Genomic DNA, 25,228 nt, shown 5'->3' on the forward strand with positions numbered 1-25,228 from the left:
TACTGGATGCTTGGGGCTGGTGCACTGGGACGACCCAGAGGGATGGTATGGGGAGGGAGGAGGGAGGAGGGTTCAGGATGGGGAACACATGTATATCTATGGCAGATTCATTTTGATATATGGCAAAACCAATACAATATTGTAAAGTTAAATAAAATAAAATTAAAAAAAAAAGACTGAATTTGTTAATTTTTAAATGGGTACTGTCTAAAGGAAATAGTCTCCAAAGTTTACGAAACACAAGTAACATATAGTGATGTTAAATTTAATTCAAGTCATTTCTTTAAGTTATTACAAAGTAAATAACATATTGAAATTATTAATAAATAGCAAGAAAACTATAAATTCTCATGATTGAATCTCTGTAATAAAAAAAGAGAGTAACAGGCTATAAAAAGTCAGATTTCCCACCAACTCTTCAACTCCTTCCTATAGTCACCATCCTGTGCAGTTCACTCACTCTCACCTGGATTGATTACTGCCTCATATAAAGAAAATCTAAATGTTACAAGCATGAATATCTATGACCCTGGAAAGTGTAGCTCTTTTTGAAAAAAATTTTAGATAAACACTGATATCAAATTCTAGGTGCAAAAAAAAAAAAAAAAAAAACCTGATACCTTACCATGAAGCCGTGGAAAATGAAAGTATGTTGTTGATGCCTGTTTAATAATTTCAGGTAATTTGACTTTTTAAAATCTTACCTCTTTGATTCACACTCTGTTACCAGATAGCAAGCAGCATGTCTGGATTGCAGTTTTACTCAAGAACAAAGTTTCTCTTCATAAACTCCACACGGACTGAACTATATATGGTGATGGATTGCCAATATCTTTAAGGTGCAAATACGGCTTCTTCTCTAAAATAATCAAAATTGAGTGGTGTTTAACAAACCTTAAAATCATTTTTTAAAAATATTTCTTCATTTGTTCTGTGCCCTTAGGATGATTTCCAGAAACTTTAAACTGTTTCGTTAAAAAAAAACACAAAACACGATTTTGCCACTTATGTTTTCACCATAATTTTCCCCCAGTTTCACCAGGGGGTGTGTCTGTGGAGATTAAAATGCTGCAATTCCAGGAGTTTGGGGGTTATCTTCCTATAACATGGTTTTAATTTCATTTTGATGATGACTAATGATACTGTATACTTTTTTCTTAATCCAAGGATATTGTTTTATCACTAACCTAAAAAAAAATACACTTCATTCATCAAAATGGCTGAAATTATTTTTAACAACTTTATTGGAGATATAATTGACATGTAACATATTGTACATGTTTAGGGTACAAAATGATGTTTTGACTTATGTACTTCAATGAAACTATTACCGTAGATAAGATAATGAAACCATACATCACTCCCCACATTTTTCTCATGTCTTTTGTAATTTATCCTCCTGTCTTTTCACCCACTCCCTGTACATTGTCCTATATAAGCATGGATATGCTTTCCATCAATATAGATTAGTTTGCATTTTATAGAATTTAACATTCATAGGACCATATACTATATAAACTTTTTATTTTTTGGTCTAGCTTCTTCCGTTAAATGCAAGTGTTCTGAGATTCATTGCTTTTGGATCATGTATCAATAGTTCCCTTCTTTTTATTGCTGGATGCTGCTGCTGCTGCTGCTAAGTCACTTCAGTTGTGTCCAACTCTGTGCGACCCCATAGACAGCAGCCCACCAGGCTCCCCCATCCCTGGGATTCTCTAGGAGAAGGCAATGGCACCCCACTCCAGTACTCTTGCCTGGAAAATCCCATGGACGGAGGAGCCTGGTAGGCTGCAGTCCATGGGGCCGCTAAGAGTCGGACACAACTGAGCGACTTCACTTTCACTTTTCACTTCATGCATTGGAAAAGGAAATGGCAACCCACTCCAGTATTCTTGCCTGGAGAATCCCAGGGATCGGGGAGCCTGATGGGCTGGCATCTATGGGGTCGCACAGAGTCGGACAGGACTGAAGCGACTTAGCAGCAGCAGCAGCAGCAGCAGCAGGCAAGAATACTGGAGTGGGTTGCCATTTCCTTCTCCAATAGCTGGATAGTGTCATATTATATCCATTCATCTATTGATAGAAACAATCGTTTCTAATTTCAGGTAATTGTTGATAAAAATGAATATTCATGTACAAGTCTAACTGTGGACATATTCTATCCTTCCTCTTGGATAAATATCTGGGGCAAAGGGCTAGATAATATGGCAGTTGTACACTGATTTAGAAAAAAAAACAAACAAACTGCCAAACTGTTTTCTAAAGTGGTTATAATCTTCCACACTCTAACCAACAATGTATGAGGGTTCCATTTTCTCCATATACTTCCCCTTAAATGATATAGTCTTTTTTATTTTTTTCAATTATAATAATGTAGTATTACATTATATTTTTGCTTTCATTTATTTAATAATGAACTATCTGTTTAAATAAAACTTTAACTGAGTTGTTTTTCATCCTGTTATTTAGTCTTAAAAATTCTTTATATATTCTGGATACAAATACTTTATAATATATATAGTTACAAATATTTTCTTCAGTCTGTGGCTTACCTTTTCATTATTTTAATATTAACATCATGCTTCAAAAACAAAGTTTCTAATTTGTCTGAAGTTCAAGTTTCCAATCTGTTCTTTTATGGATTATGCTTTTGATCTCGTAGCCAAGAAATCTTTCCCTAAACACACATCACAAAAGTTTTCCTATGAATTCTTCTAAGTTTTCTAGTTTTAGGTTATACATTTAGGTCCAAAATATTTTTGGAGTTAGCTTTTCTAATACAGGGTGAGGTATTTATCAAAGATCTCTTTGGTTTTTGGTTTACCTACACAAATAACCAATGTTGAAAATAGTATTCTTTCTCCACTAAACTGGCTCTGCAACTTTGTAAAAAACAAAAACAGTTGTCCACATATCTGTGAGCTTCTTCCTTAACTCTTCATCTGTTTCATTTAACTGTTTATTTTGATACCAATACCACATAGCCTCCATTACTATTGCTTTAAGCTTTATATTCCTCAGAATTTTTTTGGCTGCTCAATGACTTTTGCATTTCCAAATGAAGTTTAGAATAGATGTTTCAATTCCTATTTTAAAAATTTAAATGGAGGAATAGGGCTTCCCCAAAGATACATTGTGAAACTCTATGAATCTTCCTCCATAAAATCATTGAAAATTCTAGAAAAAAATGTCAAAATCAACTTTCTCAGGACTCTGGAAATTATTCACAGGTTTGTGACAATGAGAGGAGTATTTGTGTAAAAGCCAAACAAAACAAAACTGCTGTACCTTGGTAACAAAAGCAGAGTTTTTGACTTTTTATGCTTGGCCTATTCCCATTCCTCTCTCCAAAGATATTCATTATCAATCTAATTTAAAGATTTCATGGTAGTCTTGAAACCAAAGAACTTCTTAACCACAACAGCAGTGAAAACCAGGAGTCTTAGAACAACCACAAAGAGCAGATGAGGACTTCATTTCTTCAGAACATCCCTTTTCCATACTATTGTTATTATTACATTTAAACATCTAGAAAAGTCCGATTTACAGAGCACTGTCATAATTTAACCTAACTCAGAGCTTACTGCATTACAGAATCTCTACTTCTGTGGCCTTTGTTGGGAAAAAATCAATGGCAGTTGTTTACCTTTGCCGTTTCTCAGGTCTGTAATACCACTGAGGTAAATATGAGCCTAACAACAACAACAAAAATGTTAAAAGTAATATTTGAGGAACAAGATGTCCATAGGAAACTCTGGAAATCTTTAACATGTTTCTCTAGCTATAAAAGTCTGCATGCTGTGCATTTTCAAGGTTGTACATATGCCCAAGGAAGACCTGGGAGCACCCTCAACCTCTCAGGTGTGGCTGAATATACATACTATCCAAACAGGAAATGAAGGATAGGGCAGAGTTATGACCAGCCTGTGTACTGAAGGCATGTATTTACCCACATACAGAGACCCTCTGAAAAGGATGAAAGATTTATCTATTGAAGGCATTTAAATAAATCTCTGATGAATCATTAAAAGATTAGTAATTTTATCAATCAGAGGTTTCAGAGGCAGCACACTATTAAGAATACAGACTTTATAGAATTAGTTCAGAAAAGTCACTAAAAAAATAAAGAGCAACAACACCAAATCTAACAGAGAGAAAGAAATTTCTAGAGTTAACATATTATATTATTCCAAATACTCATTTGTTAACAAAAAATTAAAAGAAACACGAAAGTACTAACCATACCCAGGAATAAATTAATTCAATAGAAACTATTCCTGAGAGGACCCAGATGTTAAATTTATTCAACATAGACCTAATCAACTAGCATAAGTGCATTCAAAAAATAGGACAAGTGTGTCTAAACAATTAAATACAATGATTCTCATCACTCACAGAGAGACTATCAACAAAGAGAAAGAAATTTTATAAGAAGAACATTATTCTCTGAAGATCATATAAGACGACTCAAAACCTGGTGCACCACCAAGGAGTACTAACAAATGCTTAGCAAATGTCCCAGAGGAAATGAGAGAAAGAAAGAGGCAGAGATACTATTTGAAAAAAAAGTCTAAAAACGTTCCCAAAACTGAAGAAAATCATTAAGAAAGAAAACATAACAGGTGAAATCATTAGCACAAAAAAGGCTACAGCAATTCTGAAATATAGCCAGCAAATATTGGAAATTCCTGGTAGGTCTCAAAGCCTGCGAATAATTTACTTTGGCTCTCAGTTCTGCCCTCTGGGCTGTCGGTTCTGCCTACTCAGTCATCTTTCCTTCATCACAAAAGGCAGTGATTGTTTGTAGCTCGGTGGTTTCTCAGTCTCCTATCTGCCAACAAAATTTGGGAGGTCCCAAGTTCTCTTTTCATTTAAGGTCCCTTTGTACGGCCTCTAAGTCTTTTAGTCAACTGGTAATGTTTCTGTATCTACAATGCTTCGAAAATCGCTATGGATCTTCTCTGACTTACTGAGCCTATTCCATTAGAAAAAAGTTACACACATAAATTTTGTTAACATATGCCCTTTTCTATTTCTGTATTTTGAGTTTCTCATAAAAATGCTGAATGGAGACACCCTGAAGCTTCCTAACAGCCCTCTAGAGAAGATGTATGAGGCACAACTTTGTTCTATTTAGAGAACATTTTGTTTCACTGAACAGCACCCTGATACATCACTGTTGATCTTCCTGAGATCTTAACAAAAGATTTTACAGTCATTCTCTTGGCTTAAACTTTAGTGCACTAGGTTTCATTTTTCTCATTGCTTAATTTAAGCATTTGTTGTCTGTAGAGACGGAATTTTCAAAACCATCAAGTTCCAGTTTCTTCATGTTTAAAAGCACTTTGTTAATATACCTCTCTTCTCTTGAATTTTATATTAAGAAGCAAGGAAACAAACAAGCAGCACATTCAAAATTTTGACTGGAAATATCCTTAGCCAGATCATCCAGTTCATCAAGTATATTTCCTACTTTCAACATGATGGATGGTGTCCATGTTGAACTTTCTACCACTATATAAGAAGGATCTCCCTTCTTCCAGTGTTCAATAACATTTAGGTCACGTTCCTGAATGTCCTCAGCAGCAGCCTTATCTAAGATAATGAGACTTCTGTTAACAGTGCCTTAAAGACATTTAAGTTTTCCATAACAGACTCACAAAAGACAGCTGCCTGGTATCAAAGACACACCAACATTTTAGGGTTTTTATTATGACAACACTCCATTCTCAGCACCAAAAGTTTCTACTATTCACATATTGCTGCATAATAAATTACTCCCAAATTCAGAGGTTTAAAAACAAACAAACATTTCTTATTTCACACTTTCAGTGGACCAGAGATCTGAGTGTGGCTTAGCCAGAGAGTTCTGACTCAAGATCTCCCATGAGTTTACAATCAAGCTGTTGGCCAGGGTTGCAGTATCATCGGATAGTATGTCTAGAAGATCATGTACTTCCAAGCGCAAGCATATGTTTGCTGGCAGACTTTGGCTCCTCTCTGGCTATCAGCAAAGGACCTGTTTCCTGCTGCATAAGCCAGTCTATAGGTTGTCTGAATGTCCTGAAATAGCTGTCTCCAGTATTAATAATTCCTTAGATAGACGTCATCCAACATGGAAACTGAGTCTTTTATAACCTGTTTTCAGAAATAACGTACTGTTACTTCTGTCTTATTCTAATAAGTGTAAGCAAAAGACTAAATGTATCCCACACTGAAAGGGAGAGTAATTAAGCTCTACCTCTTTAAAGGTGTTGCCTAAAAGAAATTATGAGCATATTTTTAAAACCACCAAAATTTAAATGCTAAAAATTTCTCCCTAAGCACTGTTTTAAATGCACTACATTTCTTATTTTGTGCACTACAAATTTCTTATTTTGTGTTTTTGTTTTCATTTAGCTCAATACTTCCACACTTCTATACTTCAATATGTTAGTTCAATACTTTCATTCAGCTTTAACTTCTCTTATGAAGTTAGGACACAGATATTTGGAAATGTGTTATTTAGTTTCCAAATATTTTGGCCCTTTCTAGATATTTTTCTGTTCTTGATTTCTAATTTAATTTCATTGCTTTCAGAGAACATAACTCATACTATTGCTGCTGCTGCTAAGTCGCTTCAGTCCTGTCCGACTCTGTGCGACCCCATAGGTGGCAGCCCACCAGGCTCCCCCGTCCCTGGGATTCTCCAGGCAAGAACATTGGAGTGGGTTGCCATTTTCCTTCTCCATGGGAGCATGTGCATACCCACAAATGATGGTGTGAGCACCACAGTTATTAATAAATTTAGGAGTAGGTGAATTCGCTGATCCAGAATCCACAGATGATGAAAATTGCTGTTTCAAAACCTTGGTGTGGGTGATCAGAAAATCCACCTGGTCTACCACCTTTAAATTTATCAAATAGTAAAAATGGATCCAGATTTTTTAACTCGGGTCTTCTGATGCTTCTGCGGACTCGTGCTCCAACTCCTTCCAACTGCTCCCGGCTGAGCACTGAGAGGGTAACCTTCTTGGATGACATCATATGCAAGGTTAAAAAGCAAGTGTTCTGAGGCTGAGCAGATCTTAGTGCTCTGCAGAAAGAAAAGTCGTCTGCGACTTGCACCAAACTGCAGAGGACTACTTAAGCATCTCTTGCCATTTCTCTCACTCATACTATTGAATGTCTATAAATTTATTGATATTTGTTTAATGATCCAGAATATGTCCTATCATTAAAATTTTCAACATGCACTTGAGAAAAACATGTTTTGTGCTGTTATTGGGTCAATGTTTTTATAATGTCAATTGCAAAAGATTGTTTGATAGTATTTTTCAACTCTTTTTTATCCTTACTGATTTTCTGACTACTTAATCTATCAATTATTGAGAAAAGAGTGTTAAAACATCTAAATATGATCATGGATTTGCCTACCTTTTCAGTTCTACTAGTTTTTGCTTAATCTATTTTTAAGCTCAGTTATTTAAGAGTATGATCATTTAGGATTATTATGTTCACTTGATAAATTGACCCCTTTAATCATTCTGAAATAACCCTCTATTTCTAGCAATATTCTTTGGTCTGAAAAATAATTTTTTGATATTAATATAGCCACTCTAGCTTCTTTCATTAATTTTAGCATGCAATATCATTTTTTCCTTTTCCTTTTAATCTATGTGACTATATATTGAGGGTGGAATTACTAAAGAAATGGCAACCCACTCCAGTGTTCTTGCCTGGAGAATCCCAGGGACGGGGGAGCCTGGTGGGCTGCCGTCTATGGGGTCACACAGAGCCGGACAGGACTGAAGCGACTTAGCAGCAGCAATAGTATGAGTTATGTTCTCTGAAAGCAATGAAATTAAATTAGAAATCAAAAACAGAATTGGATTTGGATTTGCACATGGATCTTGATTTTTATCTACACTTAAAATCTCTTGTAAAAGTTAGAATATTTAGAACATATACATTTAATGTGGTTATGAATATGTTTGAATTAAGTCTATAGATTATTTTATGTCCATTCCATTAGATTTTTGTCTCCTTTTTCTACTATCTAGTTACCTTTTTAAGGATTAATTAGAAATTTTATGATTATATTTTATCTTCTTTGTTGGAATGTTAGCTGTACCTCTTTTTCACTTTTTAAAAATGAGTGGTGGTATTAGGGCTGATTTTATTTATTGCAGTCTAATTTCAAGCAATAATGCATATCTTTACACAAAATATACAACTGTATACTTTTATTGTACTTTCCTGGGCCTTTGTTCTGATTCCTTTATCATTTACTTCTATATTTGCTACAATACAATGATAGTTTAGTTTATATATTTTAGATAACTATATTTTATAGAGATTAAAAGAAGCAAAATATATTTCACATTTTCTGATGTATTTCTGTTTGCTGATGGTGTGATCACTGACCAAGAGCCAAAAATCCTAGAAGGCGAAGTCAATTTTGCCTTAGGAAGCATCACTAAGAACAAAGCTAGTGGAAGTGATGGAATTCCAGTTGAGCTATTTTAAATCCTAAATGATAATGCTGTGAAAGTGCTGCACTCAATATGCCAGCAAATTTGTAAAAAGGCAATGGCACCCCACTCCAGTACTCTTGCCTGGAAAATCCCATGGACGGAGGAGCCTGGTGGGCTGCAGTCCATGGGGTCGTGAAGAGTCGGACACCACTAAGCAACTTCACTTTCACTTTTCACTTTCATGCATTGGAGAAGGAAATGGCAACCCACTCCAGTGTTCTTACCTGGAGAATCCCAGGGACGGGGGAGCCTGGTGGGCTGCCGTCTACGGGGTCGCACAGAGTCGGACACGACTGAAGCGACTTAGCAGCAGCACCAGTGGCCTCAGGAATGGAAAAGGTCAGTTTTCATTCCAATTCCAAGCAAAGGCGATGCCAAAGAATGCTCAAACTACCGTACAATTGCATTCCTCTCACACGGTAGTAAACTATTATTCAAAATTCTCCAAGCCAGGCTTCAACAGTATGTGAACGGTGCACTTTCAGATGTTCAAGCTGGATTTAGAAAAGGGGAGGAACCAGAAAGCAAATTGCCAACATCCGTTAGATCAACAAAAAAGCAACAGAGTTCCAGAAAAACATCTATTTCTATTTTATTGACTATGCCAAAGCCTTTGACTGTGTGGATCACAACAAAACGTGGAAAATTCTTAGAGGCAGGAATATCAGACCACTTGACCTTCCTCTTGAGAAATCTGTATGCAGGTCACGAAGCAACAGTTTGAACTGGACCTGGAACAACAGACCGGTTCCAAATAGGGAAAGGAATACATCAAGGCTGTATATTGTCACCCTGCTTATTTAACATATATGCAGAGTACATCGTGAGAAATGCTGGGCTGGATGAAGCACAAGCTGGAATCAAGATTTCAGGGAGAAATATCAATAGCCTCAGATGTGCAGATGACACCACCCTTATGGAAGAAAGCAAGGAAGAACTAAAGAGTCTGTTGATGACAGTGAAAGTAGAGAATGAAAAAGCTGGCTTAAAACTCAACATTCAGAAAATGAAGATCATGGCTTCTGGTCCCATCACTTCCTGGCAAATAGATGGGGAAACAGTGGAAACAATGACAGACTTTATTTGGGGGGCTCCAAAATCACTGCGGATGGTGACTGCAGCCATTAAATTAAAAGACGTTTGCTCCTTGGAAGAAAAGTTATGAAACCTAGACAGCATATTAGAAAGCAGAGACATTACTTTGCCAAAAAGATCCATCTAGTCAAAGCTTTGGCTTTTCCAGTAGTCATGTATGGATGTGAGAGATGGACTATAAAGAAAGCTGAGTCCCGAAGAATTGATGCTTTTGAACTGTGGTGTTGGAGAAGACTCTTGAGAGTCCCTTGGACTGCAAGGAGATCCAATCAGTCAATCCTAAAGAAAATCAGTCCTGAATATTCATTGGAAGGACTGATGCTGAAGCTGAAACCTCAATACTTTAGCCACCTGATGCGCAGAACTGACTCATTGGAAAAGACCGATGCTGGGAAAGATTGAAGGTGGTAGGAGAAAGGGATGATAGAGGATGAGATGGTTGGATGGAATCACTGACTCAATGGACATAAGTTTGAGTAAACTCGGGGAGTTGGTGATGGACAGGGAGGCCTGGCATGCTGCAGCCCTACGGTCACAAGACATGACTAAGCAACTGAAATGATGTTGGGGAGAATTTGTTTGGTTGTCTGCACCAAAGCTTGTCTACGCTGGCCAGGCAAGAACACTCCTCTGGGTTGCAGGTAGATGATCAGTGGGAGTCAAGGCCAAATATTTAAAGAACAGTCAATACCTATTATTCTAAAATTATTCCACAAAATTGAAAATGAAAGGACACTTCTGAACTCATTTTATGAGGCTAGCATCAACCTGATAGCAAAAGCAGAAAAAGACATTGAAAAATGGAAAATTCTACAACTGAAAAATATAGGTTTTAAATGAAAAAGTCACTAAATAGACTTAGAAAAGAGTGCAAATTAAAAGAAAAAAGTCAGTGAAGTTAAAAATAGATAAAAATCAAAATAAGCAGATTATAATGTGAGAGGAAAGAGAACAAGGCAGAAAAAATATTTGAGAATAATGCTAAATTTTCCCAGTCTGGTAAAAAATATAAACATATAGTTGGGGAACACATGTATACCTGTGGTGGATTCATTTCGATATTTGGCAAAACCAATACAATATTGTAAAATTTAAAAATAAAATAAAATTTAAAAAATAAATAAATAAAAAATAAAAAAAAAAGAAACTTACAAAGCTTCAAGCCAGCTAAAGATGAATAAAACCATACTTACACATATAGTTAATCTGTTGATACCAAAGATAAAGAGAACATCTTGAAAACAACAGGGGAATATGGCACGTTTTATTCAGAATGAGACCAATTTACATAACTGTTGTCCTCTCATCAGAAACTATAGAGGTGAGAGACAATGGGATTACATTCTCAAGGTTCTGGGAAGAAAAATCAATGTACTGCAATTTCAAAAACAGAAAAATAAGGGAATTTGTCAAACATTTATTGCAAAAAATGCTTAGTGAAATTGTTTGAGCTGAGTGAAAATAATTCCAAACAGGATTCAGATATTCAAGAAGGAATAAAGAACACTGGAAATGGCAAATAAAAATAAACACAAAAGATGTCCTTTTCTCTTAATTTGTTTAAAATATATATATATGCATATACATATATATATGTGATTATTTAAAGCAAAATTTATTTGTTGTGTACTTTGTAATGTATGTATGACAGATAGAGAGGGTTGGCTGATTGGGTAAATAGACCTACAGAGTACTCACACGAAAAGTAGCCTATAAAAATTAGGGATATACATTGAATGCACAGAGCAACTGCCAGAAGATATTCACAAGTATAGCTTAAAAAGTCAATAGATCATTTAAATGAATTTAAATATATTCAAATAATCCCAAAAAGTGGAGGAAAAAAGAGGAGATGAACAGAAATAAATACTAAAATAGAGCTAAAAAAGTTGGCTTAAAGCTCAACATTCAGAAAACGAAGATCATGGCATCCGGTCCCATCACTTCATGGGAAATAGATGGGGAAACAATGGAAACAGTGTCAGACTTTATTTTTTTGGGCTTCAAAATCACTGCAGATGGTGACTGCAGCCATGAAATTAAAAGACGCTTACTCCTTGGAAGGAAAGTTATGTCCAACCTAGATAGCATATTCAAAAGCAGACATTACTTTGCCAACAAAGGTCCGTCTAGTCAAGGCTATGGTTTTTCCAGTGGTCATGTATGGATGTGAGAGTTGGACTGTGAAGGAGGCTGAGCGCCGAAGAGTTGATGCTTTTGAACTGTGGTGTTGGAGAAGACTCTTGAGAGTCCCTTGGACTGCAAGGAAATCCAACCAGTCCATTCTGAAGGAGATCAGCCCTGGGATTTCTTTGGAAGGAATGATGCTAAAGCTGAAACTCTAGTACTTTGGCCACCTCATGCGAAGAGTTGACTCATTGGAAAAGACTCTGATGCTGGGAGGGATTGGGGGCAGGAGGAGAAGGGGATGACAGAGGATGAGATGGCTGGATGGCATCACTGACTCAATGGACGTGAATCTGAGTGAACTCCGGGAGTTGGTGATGGACAAGGAGGCCTGGCGTGCTGCGATTCATGGGGTCGCAGAGTCAGACAGGACTGAGCGACTGAACTGAACTGAACTGAAATCCAAGCGTGTGTGTGCTAAGTCATTTCAGTCATGTCCAACTCTTTGCAACCCCATGGACTGTACCCCGCCAGGCTTCTCTGTTCATGGGATTCTCAAGGCAAGAATACTGGAGTAGGTTGCCGTGCCCTCCTCCAGGGGATCTTCCCAACCCAGGGATCAAACTCTTGTCTTTTATGTCTCCTACATTGGCAGGCATGTTCTTTACCACTAGCACCACCAATGTATACCCTAATGTCTCAGACAGTAAAGAATCTACCTGCAATGCAGGAGAAGAGGATTTGTATCCTGGATCAGGAAGATCTCCCTGAGGTGGGCATGGCTACCCATTCCAGTATTCTTGCCTGAAGAACCCCATGGACAGAGGAGCTTGGCAGGCTAAAGTCCATAGGGTCGCAAAGAGTCAGACACGACAGAGTGACTAACATTTTTACTTCATTAAGCAAACAGCAATTATAAGAAAGCTGGATAATCCTATTTGTGTAAAATAAAATAGATTTTAAGATAAAGTATATTACCCGATATAGAAAATAATAATTATTAAGGAACTATTTCATCAGGAAGATATAACGATAAGAAATAGAAATAGGACCTAAATCGTAACTTCAAATTGTTTTAGTTGAAAGCTGATAGAATTAAAGGAAGGCTAGCTAATTCCACAATTATAAATGGAGATTTTAACACTCTTCTCTCATTGATGGATAGCCCACTAGACAGATATCAGTAAATGCATAAAAGATATGAGAAATGCTTTCAACCATTTTTATTGAATTTATCCCTATACAGTAGTATAATCAACAGCTTCAGAAAACACAATCTGTTTAAATACACATGGTATATCTATCAAGATGGGTCATATCCTGGGTCATGACACCAGCCTCTCTATAAATTTAAATCAGCCAATATCATACAAAGTACCTTCTACTGCCACAATGATGGTAAATTTGAAATAAATAGATTAAGATTCTATCTAAGATAATCCCACCAGAAAATGAAAGATACACTTCTAAATAATCTATAGGTCAAAGAATAAATCACAGGAAAATTAGAAAAACAGTCCAAACTGAATGGTATTGAAATTACAACATATCAAAACATGTGGGATGCTGATAAAGGAGTTTTTACAGGAAAATGTATAATCTTTCATGATTATATTAGGAAAGAGAAAGGTAGAGAATCCTATGTTTTCACTTTCCAAGGCTAGAAAAGCAGAGTAAAGTAGGAGGACAATAGTAAAGATGAGAAATTAACAAAAAAGTATGAAATATTAATGGATTTTGTCTCTGCAGCTAATATCTTTATCAAATTCCTCCATTTTTTTAATATTTGTTTTCCTTTGGCTACTTAGAGATCCAATCCCTATGAGTAACTTATAGAAATCAGCCAAAGATTTGAGTATGGTTTACATCAAAATTTGGAGTTCTGTTTCTGTGGTTCCCAACTTTGTGGAATTTTATTTTCTTTCCAGCCATATTGGCACCTATGAACTCCTCAGGTCAGTAGGATTCTGGTTTTCTCATTGACCTTTAACCACACTGTACTAACTGAGTAGTTTTAGAGCAGCCTCAGAGTAAACTTGTATAAATGCAGTTCTTGTTCTGAGTGGTTCTCTTCATTTAAGAGTCTAATTGCTCCAGTATCTCCTGTTTGTGGTTGCCCTCCAAGGTCTTAAAGTTATTTTCCAAAGTTTATCATTGTTTTCAGCAGGGAATTTATTCAGAGTTAAGATCCTCTGCTTGAAGTCCTCCATGTAATTGTTCTGTTCAGACAAACCAACATCCAGGGAAAGTGCTTCTCAAGTTTTAATGCACAATTAATCACTTGGGAATTAAGCTAAAATGTAGGTTCTGATTCAGTAGATCTAGAGTGGGGCCTAAGATTCTGCATTTTAAACAAGCCCACTGGGGCTTCCTAGGTTGTGATAGAGATAAAGAACATGCCTGCCAATGCAGAAGACATAAGAGACACGGGTTTGATCCCTGGGTCACAAAGAGCCCCTGGAGGAGGGCATGGCAATCCACGCCAGTATTCTTGCTTGGAGAATTCCAGTGACAGAGGAGCCTGATGGGCTACAGTCCATAGGGTTGCAAAGAGTTGGAAATGACTAAAGTGACTTAGCATGTATACTGCAGAGGCAACATGGATGCTACTGTGCACAGACCACTCTTTGAGTACAGAGGCCCTAGAGTACTCATATAAGGAAATACTGGCAGTAAATTTCAAAGTGTGCTACAACAGAATTTTAGAGTTTGAAACAATTCAGGTTAACACACTTTTGTTAATGGAGAAGCTTAAGTCGTGATTGTAAATTCTTACTTTCCAGGACCTAGAAATCTGAACAAGTGTCAGTATTGATAAAACCTACCTCCACCTTGTTAATGCTAATGGATTAAACAGCACCATGAGCCTGATTATCTGTTAGCCAATTAAGATAAGCATTGAACTTGTCTTTATAGTATATTTATTGTGATTGGAAATATTGATGTATTTCATGTTAAATACTGGCCAATATATCAAGTACACAAGTTTTCCCTGGGAAGATTCCAAAACCATCACTGAAAACATATTTTAAAAAGGACACTTGCTAACTTTTCACACACACAAAACTGGATCTGCATCTTAATGAGTTATAACAATGAAATTTCTTCCAAAGATCTGAAAGGAAGTTATCTCCTCCATTCTTACAATATCCACATTCAATCACTAACATAGCAGCCCTCCTTAGATAACCCCTCCCTTGGCTCAACAAACCCAGCCATTAAATCGTACAGATTTTATCTTCTAAATAATTAACCAATCCAGCTTCTACCAGCTACATCCTTGCTATCACTTCCCTAACTTAAGTATTGAACATCTCTCTTGACTGCTACTCCTTCTTCCTTCAGGTCCATATTCAACTCCACCATTCAAGTAATATATTTAGCCCCCTCCTCAAAACATCTACAATACAAAGGTCAAGCTACTCAATGTGACATAGAAGGCACTCCATAAGCTTATCTCGGCCTATCATTATGCTTTATTTTCCCATGAGTCCTTTCAAATTATATTTCAGTGACAATAAACTGTTGTACTCATGTTGGCTCTGCTCTTTCTCCCATTCATGGATTGACCCTGTTTGCAATAATTTTTCCTACCTCTATCAAATCCATCCAGCTCCTTTCTCTGGACTAGTCTCAATTTCCTTTTAAAAGTAACTCGATTGTTAATGAAGCCAATCAGATGCTCGCCACCAAGTTCCTCAGTGTACACATAATGCCCAGTGGCTAGTTCTACCACTGATGTATCCACATATCAATAAACCGTCTTTTACTTTTGTCTCCTTCTTAGATTTTAACACATAAGTCAGCTTTAATGTTGCCTTTATCTTTGTGTAAGAGTCCAGTCTGGTACCAAGGTAGAGTTCAATAAGGCATGATAAAACATATTAATGAGAAAATCACTCTCTCAATTATCTGAACAACTGGTACTAAAGTTTCTCTGGCTTTAATTTAAGAAGCTGCCTTGTTCATCTGTATTACATGCAAGGAGTAAAATGTTGAGAGCATTGCCCAGCAAGACAGAAAGAGATAATTAATAATAATAGGAATTTGGGGATATGGCAGGAGGAAGGTAAAGTGGAATAAGAGAAGGTTGAATAATGTGATAGAAGGCTAGAGTCTGGAGCCTAGCATGATGGGGTGGGGGTCCAAAAGGAAAATCCTTGCAACTTGGTAGTAGAAATTTTTCATTTGGGGTTTTTTTGTTTGTTTCTTTCTTTCCTTTTCTCTATATGTGTACTGTCTACCCAATACTTACCTCTTCCTTCAGACTGTTACAAACATTTAGTTCCAGAGAACTACCAAGTTCATTCACGTTATTAGGAAATACTGCTGCTGCTGCTGCTGCTAAGTCGCTTCAGTCGTGTCCTAGACACTTTTATAGGAGAAGGCAATGGCAACCCACTCCAGTACTCTTGCCTGGAAAATCCCATGGACGGAGGAGCCTGGTAGGCTGCAGTCCATGGGGTCGCTAAGAGTCAGACACGACTGAGCGACTTCACTTTCACTTTTCACTTTCATGCATTGGAGAGGGCAATGGCAACCCACTCCAGTACTCTTGCCTGGAGAATCCCAGGGACAGAGGAGCCCAGTGGGCTGCTGGCTATGGGGTTGCACAGAGTCGGACATGACTGAAGTGACTTAGCAGCAGCAGACACCTTTACATGCCTAGGGACTGTCCTAGTACATAGCAATATAGCAACCAAGAAGATGCTACCAAGTTCAAATTGAGTTCACTACCCTATAAACAGCTGAGTGGTCAAGGAAAGGAGTTGGGGGACAGGATGGCTGAAGCAATGTGCTCTACACTGTTGGCCACATCTGAATAATCCAGTGGACAGCTGCCCCAAACTGGGTCAATTACAGCCTTTCAGTGATGTAACTGTTTATAAACTGATATGCCAAGTATCCAATGTTAAGTTTTTGTGATGTGATCATGTGAACTCACTATTTTAACTCTCTTTTATTACTCCCAACTTTTTAGGAAATACTGCCATATTGATATAGACTTGTTAAGTGATGTGAAGAAACAATTAACATAAAGCAGTAAGGAAAAATACGCTGCCTCTCATTCACCCCTATTTATATCCAGTGATATAAATGGAGCATCATTCTGACAAGGAAGAGTGTAACCCAAGACTATCAGGCGGGGATCAGTTTGGAAGAGAGTGAACATGTGAAGACAGTTCTGGGATTAACAGAGAGGAGCAGCCTCTCAGTGATGGCTCCACAAAAAAAGTTTTAGTACAAACTCCCGTAACCAAGTACATTAAAGTAAGGTTATCTTTAAATGTGGAAGTCTCATGTCTGGGTTGCATTTGTGTCCTTTCCAAGTGCTTGGTCCCCTGGAAATCAGGTAATCCTCTTCTCTACTCACTGCCACTTGGTACTCGACTCTGTCTCCTCTTTTACTCAGATCAAGCAGTATCTGCTACCATACAAAAGTAACTCTCAGTTGGGAGCAAAGCTGAAACAAGGAGGATGAGAAGTAAGAGGGTCTAATAATGTGACCATTTCTTTCATTTTCCATAGTCCTTGCCTATGCATGCATATACACACACAGCACTACTTGAGTTAGGTAACACTATCCTATTTATTTCTGGGTCCTAACCTCACTTCTCACCTTCCTACTTCTATTTCTGAACCACCGGCCCTAGTCCAGTTCTTACAATAAAATGCTCAGAAAGGCTGGTCTAATGGTCTAATAATGTGACCATTTCTTTCATTTTCCAATGAAATGCAAATTAATTTTCCATCCGTCTTTAGTGGATGGAAAGAGTCAGCATGGATATACAGAACAGTCTTGCTGTTTGTAATCTAAATATAAGCTCTAAAGAATAAACGTATCAGGAAGATCTAGTACTCATATATTTCCTCCTTGTCACTATTCAGAAAATCACTTCAAAAATCTCAAACAGTCTCTGTGATTGCTTCAGGCACAGAAACTTGGCACTCTATTCCACGGGGAAGGAACCTAGGACAAGCTGTAGAGATAAGCAGGGGTCGTCACAGAAAAGAAAAGGCTCAACCTGGAAGACAGCAAAGAACAAATTAATTCCATAGCCCTTTGCAGCTCCTGAGTTTATGAGCCTCAATTATTGAAATTCTCCAACTTTCACGCTTAACATCCTACTTATGCTCCTCTTCATTCCTAGCTCATTGATTAACCAATATTTATTTTGCATTTCTATGTGCTAGTTATTGTTGCTGGAACTATGGATACGGCTATGAATTGAATATAATCTTGACCTAAAATGCTCTGTACACTAGGAAGTGAAGTGAAGTGAAGTCGCTCAGTCGTGTCCGACTCTTTGCGACCCCATGGACTGTAGACTACAGGCTCCTCTGTCCATGGGATTTTCAAGGCATGAATACTGGAGTGGGTTGCCACACTAGGAGAGGGAGATAAATAATCAAGCTGTTAAATACGGTGTTATAAATACTACCATTGGGCTAAGCACAAACTTCCGAGCACTTCCCTTCCCCACCCCCACCCTGACCCCCAGACTAGATATTTCAAAACAAGAACCAGACTCAGGTGAATCTGTATTTGGGGAGCACCTGACAGAGCTTCCCAAGGAAAGCTGTTGATTTTCATTCTTTGTACATTTCCTGCAGTCATAAACTCAAAGTATCTTCTGGGTGGAGCTCTGATTTTGTGCGCGTGCGTGTCTGCTATGTCACTTCAGTTGTGGTTTTGACTCTTTGTAGCCTGCCAGGCTTCCCGGTACAAGGGATTCTCCAGACAAGAATACTGGAGTGAGTTTCCCTGGCCTCCTCCAGGGGATCTTCCTGACCCAGGGATCAAACCTGCATCTCTTACATCTCCTGCACTGGTAGGAGTGTTCTACACCACTAGCACCACCTGGAAAGCCCTAGTCCAGACTATGCTGCTGCTGCTGCTAAGTCGCTTCAGTCGTGTTCGACTCTGTGCGACCCCATACACGGCAGCCCACCAGGCCCCACCATCCTTGGGGTTCTCCAGGCAAGAACACTGGAGTGGGTTGCCATTTCCTACTCCAGACTATATCACCCACCAAATAGCTGATTAGGAAAAGGCAGTGAGTCATTTCCACTGCAATGTAGATGAGAAGTGCTCCTGCCATCTTCAAATGTAAGTCAGGGAATTTTTTTTTTTTTTCTCAGAAAACATTTTTATATATAAAGTTCAATCTTATAGTTATATGTCAGATAAATTAAAGGTTAAAGATGATTTTATATACCAGTTTTGGAATTTAAGTGCCACTCTGATGTAAAGAAAAGACATTCTAGGTTCCAAGCAAATGGTTTATAATGAACTTAAAACAACTTGTTAGCAAGCCAGATACTCATGCATCTCAGTTTTACATGCTGGGGGAAAGTTAGACTTAAAATTATCAAGTGACTTTAGACATTTTAATCTTCTTTATTTAAAAAAAATATAATTTTAATGGCTTATAGACATGACCAGGAAAATGAAATAAATTTTAAACTAAGGAATAAGAGAAAAAAATTGCCCATAAATTACCTAAAGCTATCTAGAGGAAAAAAGATTATTTCACAGTCCATGACTCAGTATATTCTCATCATGAGAGCACTTAAGTCCCTGATGCTCTTGTTCATGTTGATGTACAAAGTTAAGCCCTTTGAATGTGAGACGGAAGAGAGCACAGGATACCCTAAAAGACCAGAAAATTTTAAAAGTGATCATAAAATCATGGACCCTTAAGAAAGATTGCTCATGTCAATTCCAATGAGAATTAACCAATTTTTCTTCAAACTATTTCTCAGACAGGATCATAGAGAACTAGTGGCAACTGGAGAAAGGTTTGCATCTTTTTTCTTCTTTAAACTCTTGACACAGAAACAGGGATTCTCCTCAAGGTGACAGAGATAACTCAATTTCCCTTGCGTGGAATCCAAAGTAAAGACATATCTGCAAGGTTAAAATTCATGGCTCATGTATAACTACTCCTAGCAATGAGGTCATCTATCTAGTTAAGGAATCTAGATTTGCACTGACCCACCATTTCTGAGCATGAGCTTTTTTCCTTATCTGTTTTTCATTCTGTTTCATTTGGGTTACTCAAGAAAGAAAGAAACTTGTGGAGAACAAAGAAACTTGGGGAGAACAAAGCATTGCTGTATATTTTACTGTACCCATTATTTATGCTATTAAAAAAATACCTCCCAAGACTCTGAGTTCTTTGAAAGACTGAATCATTCAGAAGTAACTAAGAAACAATCCATGAAGGAATACTGAAAATAATGCTGTTTTTCTGGTCTTATCTACTCAGAACATTAGAATTTTCTTTGTGTATCAAGTATGCTAAGTCACTTTAGTGGTGTCCGACTCTGTGAGACCCCATAGACAGCAGCCCACCAGGCTCCCCCGTCCCTGGGATTCTCCAGGCAAGAACACTGGAGTGGATTTCCATTTCCTTCTCCAATGCACAAAAGTGAAAAGTGAAAGTGAAGTTGCTCAGTCATGTCTGACTCTTAGCGACCCCATGGACTGCAGCCCACCAGGCTCCTCCATCCATGGGATTTTCCAGGCAAGAGTACTGGAGTGAGGTGCCATTGCCTTCTCCAGTATCAAGTATAGTGCAGATATTTATATACAGAAATAATAAAATTGTCTTTTTTTAAATCATGACTTTAGAGAGACAAGAAATTTGCTAAAAATGCCTGCACCAATAATCTGAAGTGAGAATTCTGAATGTATGAAGTGAGTTTCTTACATACACAAAAAATTGGAGTGTATAATGCTCTCTGATAGTTGTTTCTGCACCCTGCAAATTAGAAACTGGGAATGACCTTTAAATAGTATAGCTAAAGAATTAGTATGGTCCAGACAAAAGGTTCTCACTGTAACAAACCGATGTAGTCCATTCTTGAATTCTGAGCTCCAATTACCAGTTATCTCTTCAATGCTTCAAATATAAAATTTACAGGCAAAATACTGACTAAATTGTTTTTACAGAAGTCTTTGTTCCATTTCAGTAGGTTTTGCAAAAGACAGGACAGCGAAACACTGCCTTTTGCCAAGTACATGTTCTCTCTTGTCATAATTGTTTTATTTTTGTGTATGTGATCTGTGGTGATTGATAAAATGTATGCTGTGTACACACTTTGGAGGAAAAGTCCCTTCTACTTGAAGTCATCAACCTAAAATTTCCAGTACAACATATAATCGTTAGCACCATTTGCCACCTCCTAGGCAACCAAGTTTGGGGAGGAACTTGATACCATGACTGTTTATTGTAGCAAGGCCTCCTGGATTAGGCTGTGGAAAGATGAAAAAAGTCATTCTGTATAGATAGAGGAGAATCAAAAAGAATGTCAAATGATAAGAGATCATTAGAATAGGATGACAGTGTGAAACACAAAGACAAGAAATTTTCTGGGTCTTAAGATTCTTCTCCAAGAACTTACATTCTCTCATATGCTGTAGAACATATGAGAGACCCAGATATTACAAAATAAGTATCATAAATTCTTTCTGTAGATTACAAAAATGAGAGACATGTGGTGGTGGTAGTTTTGTTGTTTTGTTTGTTAGTTTTGTTGTTTCATTTGTTAGTTTTGTTAGTTTTGTTGTTCAGTCCCAAGTCATGTCCAACTGTTTTGCAACCCCATGGATTATAGCTCACCAGGCTCCTCTGTCCATGGGATTTCCCATGCATGATTACTGGAGTGGGTTGCCATTTCCTTCTCCAGGGGATCTTCCCAACCTAGGGATGGAACTGCTGTCTCCTTCACTGAAGGCAGATTCTTTACCTCTGAGCCACAAAGGAAGACCAGTAGTTAGTGATACCCTGCTTCAATAGAACAAATTTGTTTAGTAGCAATCTATTTTTGTTGCTTTTTGTTTATTTGCTTCTCAGAATGCCTTCTCATTCCTTTTGATAGTAACTACATCTCTTGGTGAACCACCCCATTCCCTCTCTTAGATTAGTAATTCAAGTGGTACTGAATTTTCCCTCTGGTTCCAAGAATGCTCAGACAACCTAGACATGGCAATCAGAATATGATGTCTCCTGGCTACATGCACCACTTCTTGGGATTTTACTATAATTATCAGGAAAGAGGCACCCTCTCTATCTTTAAGGCATATTTTTGCCTGAAGCCCCTGGGAGTCTTACTGGCTACCAAATGCAGAGGGCCTGCTGTGCAAATCTGAAAATGGGGGTGGAGGTGGGGTGGGGGTGAGAGGTGAGGCCTGAAAACACTGCTTGACCTAAAGGCAAATGTACTGCAATTTTTTTTTCAGTAGTAAATAAATTTCTTTTATTATGCTTTTAACTGAAACTAGCTAAGTTGGATTTCTATAATTTGAATCTGAGTCATGTCTAGAACATGTTATGAGGCAAACATAATTTTCTCCATGTAACTGCATCTTTAAAAGTTTAAGTTCTAAAAACTATGAAACTAGGAAGTGGCTTAGGGCAAACTGGAACTTTCAAAAATTCATAACTATGAATTATGCTGTCTTCAGGAACACATACCTGCTATGCTATAAGAAACTTTCCTATATTTATTGATAGCTATCCAATTAGCCTGATATATATAGGAAATAATAAACAATGTCGACATTCTAATATTATAGCATTTTCATAAGAAAAAAAAAGTAAAATTAGCCACTTAGTCATGTCCGACTCTTTGTGACCCCATGGACTGTAGCCCACCAGGCTTGTCCATGGAATTCTCCAGGCAAGAATACTGGAATGGGTTGCCATTTCCTTCTCCATAGCACTTTCATAGTCATTAACTTATTTAGGGGCTCAATTTTGCCACTTCTATTCAATATCACACTGACAGTACTTGTCAGTAAAACAAGGCAAGAAAACAAAAATGTAAGGCATAAATAAAGTAGAATAAGAAAGAAGTAAAACTGCCTTTATTCACAGATGACATAATCATGTGTGTAGAAACTGTAAGGAATTTTAAAGATAGCTGTTAATACTAATAGTTGAGTTAGGCAAAACTGCAGAAAATAAACTCATTTTACAGCTGTTTTCTACATACTAGTCACAAATAATCAGGAATTAAATTTCAAATGGCCACTTTCAATCACATCTAAAGACATTAAGTATTTATATAATTTTGTAAAACTTTCTTTTATTTTAAAGTTTCTGAATTTTCTATTTTCATTTTTTCATTATTTCTCCATTATTTTTTCATTATTTCATTTTTCATTTTTTCATTATTTTTTCATTTTTTCATTATTTCTTTTTCATTCAGGATTATTTGGACCAAGTTTCTTAATTTCATAGTAGCTCAGTTTTTTGCAATCTTTTTATTATTCTATATTATTGAGATAGATATATATATATATATATATATATTTTGATGGAAGTCTTAATCCTATGAATTCATTTTGCAAACAACTAAGGCAGGGGTTCTCAAACTTTAGTGCACATTAAAATTACCTGGAAGACTTTCTAAAACACAGATTGTTGGACCCCATTCCCAAATTTCTGTTTCAATACCTGTGTCAGGTAGACTATGAATTTTTCTAACTATTAATATTTCTCAGGTGATATTGGCCCTACTACTGCTCTAGGAGCCACAGTTTGAAAATCACTGCACTGTAAGATAAATACATATAGTTGGAAATTTGAAAACTACTGACAGAAAATTAAAATAAAATGAATTTTCAGTAAAGGCTCACATATAGATGTACAGTACATTTTCCAAGGTCACACATTTAAAGATGACAGATCAGGATCTCCGGATTCCCAGAAAAGTAATTATCCAACCACATCATATCATTTCTTTTGGCTCAGTATAAGATTTAGGATTCTAGAAGTTATATATATTAAGAATGGAAAGGATGAAGAGTTCCATGTTCATGCAGATATTAGAGAATCAATTAGAAGAGATCATTTTGAGGAATTTTATACATTGGACTAGAGGGTAATCTGAACTAGTTCTGAGATTTGAAGCCTTACAAATAATAGAACTCAAAGGAGAATAAACCTAATGGAGATAGTTCATGAGAAAGGATAGATTAACTATTGGGCTTTGAATGCAGGAGGATGGACCGAGTAATAATAACTGCTTAAGAGTTACTAGAATTGAAAAATGTGTTAATGTCAAACTGAGTAAATCAAGATAAGATTCTAAATAAAGGGAGAAGGCTTGAGGTTAATATGACATTAAAAGTTTTTAAGTGCAATAATTCAGTTAGTTAGTACAAAACCCAAGAAATATGATTAATAAAAAAACATCATGACCCACAAAACTGGCATAATGCAAACTTTTGTGTTGCTGATTATAATCTGGTTTCACAAGTTAAAATTTCTGATGAATGTAATAATGATAAATGGCAAAACTGGATAACTTAACTAATGTCAATTTATCCGGGAAGCCTCATAGCTACTTCGTGGGCTTTGTGAGACTAAAACTACTTTGTTCACTATGCCATAAATGAGTAGCTTTATCTAGATCTCAAAAGACCAAACACATTTTCATGCAAAGCAGGACCTTTGGTTAGTGAAATAATCTATTATTAATAATAATTTTGAGGGGCTTTCCTGGTGTTCCAGTGGTTATCACCTTGCAATGCCAGGAACACCAATCTGATCCCTGATCCAGGAAGACCCCATGGAATAACTGCAGAGCCGACTCGCTGCAACAACTGAAGCCCACACACCCTGGAGCCTGTGCAAGAGAAGCCACTGCAATGAGAGGTGCATGCACTGCAACTGGAGAGGAGCTCCCGCTCTCCACAACCAGAGAAAGCCCATGTGTAGCAATGAAGACCCTCCACAACCAAATCAATCAATAAATCATAAAAATCTATATGCCTCAAAAATAATAAATCTGAGGAAATGCAGTAGGCAGCTTTTTGGCTAGGACTGTGTTCTGCATCCCATGAGACAATCCAAAAGACGAGGAAGCTGCTGATGGAAATGCAGCCACAACTGCCATATGACTCTGTTTTGAGACGCATCCCCTAAGCTACTCAAATGTACCTGAAAGCAGCACAATCAAATTCTTATTTTTAACATTCACATCCATTTGTTCTTCCACACTCCAAAACTGCATCCTTTTTCTTTCTTCACATGCCTGAAACTTACTATTTCTTGCTATGCTGTTTAGGTTATTTCCACAGTCGTTTTGAAATATTCTGCTTCACTGCTTGCCAGCTGGAACTGCCCTTCAATGTCTAACCCTTCAGATCCCTACTTCTTTATGAAACACAATGCATAGTATAATTAAAGTGGATTCTGTTCCACTGTATGTTGTCTAACATTTTGCTTTGTGCCTGAGAGAGCTATTTATTTCAGCGGCCACAGAATCTTTGGGAATTGGTAGCTCCCAACGAGGGTCAGTAGGCAGCATGAAGAACAGATGACAGCCTGCAATACCTCCTTCGCATTTCTGTAAAGAGATCTGACATTTACAAAGTACTGCATGTTGCCTTTCCTCACAAATCTCAGAAGGCTTCATAAAAATAAAAGGTTTAATGATTATTCCTTCACATTTGATATGCTTTTAAATGTGCA

General features: G+C 37.2%; 1 long non-coding RNA gene across 1 annotated transcript in view; it reads right to left on the reverse strand.

Moving 5' to 3' along the window:
* LOC129643555 (uncharacterized) overlaps positions 1–25,228 on the reverse strand; it is a 125,421-nt gene that overhangs the window by 11,364 nt on the left and 88,829 nt on the right. Inside the window, exon 2 of the long non-coding RNA XR_008710367.1 lies at positions 705–859. This is a non-coding gene — a long non-coding RNA (uncharacterized LOC129643555). The remainder of the gene's footprint in view (positions 1–704; positions 860–25,228) is intronic.

Source organism: Bubalus kerabau, chromosome 2 (genome assembly GCF_029407905.1).
Source record: "Bubalus kerabau isolate K-KA32 ecotype Philippines breed swamp buffalo chromosome 2, PCC_UOA_SB_1v2, whole genome shotgun sequence".
In the NCBI taxonomy this organism is placed as follows: Eukaryota; Metazoa; Chordata; class Mammalia; order Artiodactyla; family Bovidae; genus Bubalus; species Bubalus kerabau.